Raw genomic sequence first — 3,544 nt, 5'->3', positions numbered from 1 at the left:
TCTTTTCAAATATAGTTTATTGTCGCAACGAACAATTAAAAATCATTGCGTAAAATGGCAAATGTCAAAATAACTTAAGGCGTATACACAAAGAGTATAAACTTGTCAAAAAGTTACTACAAAAATTTGCGTTAAAAACAACAAAATCCGAACATGATTACACACGCTATATCCATGGTGGATTTCGTCTATGCATGGATTAGAAAATTTCATTTTTACCATGAAGCTTTGCTTGTAATATTGATATAATATTACATTCGTTAAAGTGAGCAAATAAGTCGAAAAGTATATAAAGCTAGTTTGAAAACAATGTTGTTTTCTGTCAAATTTGATCACCGCTTAGCTGCAGTGAAAGTGTCAAACCGATTACAAACATTGTGGATGAAAAATTGAACCTATTATATTCAACAAATATGGTCAGCAGATATGCTGCAATGAATATCGTCGATATGGAAAGATTACGCAACTATAATGTCGCAGTCGAATAACATATGTGTTTGGTTTGATTGTGAAGCAATCATCGTCACAAATACAGAATATCAAATTAATATTCTCGTCAATTCGTTAAACGCTCTATGAGCATTTTGTGTCATAGTTTAAGCGATATGTACAAATATCTATACAATATATACATTAACAATGTTGATGTGAATGTGACGATCTTCTGTTTGATCGTGGTCTGGAAGGAAACTCGATAAAATGGTCTTGCGGTGTGAATTTCTAGCTGGTTGCAGCAATCACTTGATTTATTATTCTGCATCTGTAAGTAAAAATAACTATTTAAAATTTGTAAACTAAAACAGTAATTAATTATTATACTGTAATAATTTAACTATTTGATTTTTTAAATGAAAAGAAATGTTAAATATTAAACAAACCTCGTCAAATTCGCATGATGATGAGTTGTCACTTTGGTGAAGTGAACATCGATATAAAGCACGATGCTCACTCCATTAGAAGGTTGTCTTCGAAGATTCTAATCACTTATGCATTAAGTGATTCCTTCTGGATTGAACAAAGGCTTTTTCGCCTTGCGTTCCATCGTGGTTTTCTTGTCAGTAGCTTGCTGGTGGTTTAACGAAAGTCGAATGAAACACAGGACGAATGATCCAGTATTTATAGGACAGTTAAACCAAAGAACTGAACTTTACACGACCAAGAAAACCAGCTTGCAACTCTTTCCCACTGGCTCTATACGTCTGTCGGTATCAGTTACATGTTGTGATGACTTGTTTGTGTGCAAGCCACGCGCCAAACGTCGTCATTTAAAGACTGGAAAGGCGCCGAAGCGCTTTCCCTGCAAAATGAATAGGATGGTGGATTGGATTTCATGTTGCTGTGCTGGAGGTTGGTCGTAATAATCACGAACCCTTAGAAAATATTGTATGACGCAGCCTGGTGGAAAAATAACTAAAAAATCAGGCCGATTTTGAATTTGTTGTTTACTGGTTACTGTTTACTATAACTAAACTTATATCTTTTGGAAATTATGGTATTCACAATAAAATTTTAATATAAGCAAAAATAATTGATCTGACATGGCAGAAATCACAGGCTTATGCGTGCCCTATTAGTTTGGACAGATCCTGTTTTTAGGGCTTAATCCCGGCGTCCCGGTCGGTCAACCAAAGCGTTTCTCTTGAGCATTTGAATAGGCAACAATTACCGAACCTATACATTATAGCATGTTTTTAATCAACCTTGGTAAATAATAATCAATTATGATGCATTTTCTTACGTCATTCTGAGAAGTATGATTGAAATTGTTACGTCATTGCAGAGTGTAATTTTTCCGTTTTTATAGTAGCGGTGGTCGATTGATTTTCTTTTTAGTTTCTTCAGTGAAAGCATGCCAGTAGGAATTGGTGTTGACCGTGCATTGTATAAGTTTAGCTAACCTAACTTTGTCTGGATAAAATCAATTTTGCTCGTCGAGTTTGTCTTGTGTAAACAATACGTCGTGGCCCGGTAGTTGGATTTAACTCAAAAAATGAAAGCAAATTTTCTCGTGATTCGCGCAAAAAACCCTATTACAAAAGAATTTTAATTCGGCGCAAATAACTTAAATGTTTTTAATTATGATATTTTATATATCATTAAAATACAAACTAAAACACTGGGTCCACATCTGTTGAATACCTAAATTATCGTAAGCCAATGCAACCATCCATTAAACGTGATGCTCTAGTTTGTTACATCCTGGCCAATTATAAATAATGCTGGATATACCACAAGAGATCGAACTCACGTACCAAATATAAACCTCCTGACTGTATCCCTTCTACCTTGATTTACAACATGATTCGTGACAGAAAATTATAAAATGTTAAGCTCCGTGCGAGCAACCGAATGTTTTTACCGAAACAGAATTAGATTGTTAATTGTCATACGTTTGAATTTATTTTTTTTATTCAAACACTGAACAGGTTTTTCTAATCTGAATTTGCAATATTTCAATTTCAGAACCGAAGTTTTTCAAATAAATTTATTCTCACAACGAACGATCAAAATAATTGCGTAAAATCGCAAATGTCAAAACAATAATACAAGGCATATTATACAAAGAGTATAAACTTGTCAAAAAGTTACTACAAAAATTTGCGTTAAAATCAACAAAATCAGAACATGATTACACACGCTATATCCATGGCGGATATCGTCAATGCATGGATTAGAAAATTTCATTTTTACCATGAAGCTGTGCTTGTAATATTGCTAATATTACATTCGTTAAAGTGAGCAAATAAGTCGAAAAGTATATAAAGCTAGTTTGAAAACAATGTTGTTTTCTGTCAAATTTGATCACCGCTTAGCTGCAGTGAAAGTGTCAAAACCGATTACAAACATTGTGGATGAAAAATTAAACCTATTATATTCAACAAATATGGTCAGCAGATATGCTGCAATTAATATCGTCGACATGGAAAGATTACGCAACTAATGTCGCACTCGAATAACAAATGTGTTTGGTTTGATTGTGAAGCAATCATCGTCACAAATACAGAATATTAAATTAATATTCTCGTCAATTCGTTAAACGCTTGATGAGCATTTTGTGTCATAGTTTAAGCGATATGTACAAATATCTATACAATATATACATTAACAAATATTTATATAAATGTGACGATCTTCTGTTTGATCGTGGTCTGGAAGGAAACACCGTAAAATTGACTTCCGGTGTGGATTTCTAGTTGATTGCAGCAATCATTTGATTCATTATTCTGCATCTGTAAGTAAAAATAACTATTTAAAATTTGTAAACTAAAACAGTAATTAATTATTATACTGTAATAATTTAACTATTTGATTTTTTAAATGAAAAGAAATGTAAAATGTTAAACAAACCTCGTCAAATACGCATGATGATGAGTTGTCACTTTGGTGGAGTGAACATCAATATAAAGCAGGATGCTCACTCCATTAGAAGGTTGTCTTCGAAAATTCTAATCACTAATGCATTAAGTGATTCCTTCTGGATTGAACAAAGGCTTTTTTGCCTTGTGTTCCATCTTGGTTTTCTTGTCAGTTGCTTGCTGGTGGT

At 33.2% G+C, this 3,544-nt stretch overlaps 2 long non-coding RNA genes across 2 annotated transcripts; both read right to left on the bottom strand.

Annotated features, from left to right (window-relative positions):
* On the bottom strand, positions 1-1,074 carry LOC146136792 (uncharacterized). The gene is made up of 2 exons (XR_014501598.1): positions 879-1,074; positions 1-760 (listed from the first exon to the last, which is right to left on the bottom strand). It is a non-coding gene; the product is annotated as an uncharacterized LOC146136792 (long non-coding RNA).
* A 1,443-nt stretch (positions 1,075-2,517) lies between these two features.
* Positions 2,518-3,544, bottom strand: LOC146136791 (uncharacterized). Its single transcript, XR_014501599.1, has 2 exons — positions 3,349-3,544; positions 2,518-3,230 (listed from the first exon to the last, which is right to left on the bottom strand). It is a non-coding gene; the product is annotated as an uncharacterized LOC146136791 (long non-coding RNA).

Source organism: Ascidiella aspersa, chromosome 8, assembly GCF_963924565.1.
Source record: "Ascidiella aspersa chromosome 8, kaAscAspe10.2, whole genome shotgun sequence".
In the NCBI taxonomy this organism is placed as follows: Eukaryota; Metazoa; Chordata; class Ascidiacea; order Phlebobranchia; family Ascidiidae; genus Ascidiella; species Ascidiella aspersa.
Note: the sequence above shows the minus strand (reverse complement) of the source record. Positions and strands in the feature narration are given on the sequence as shown.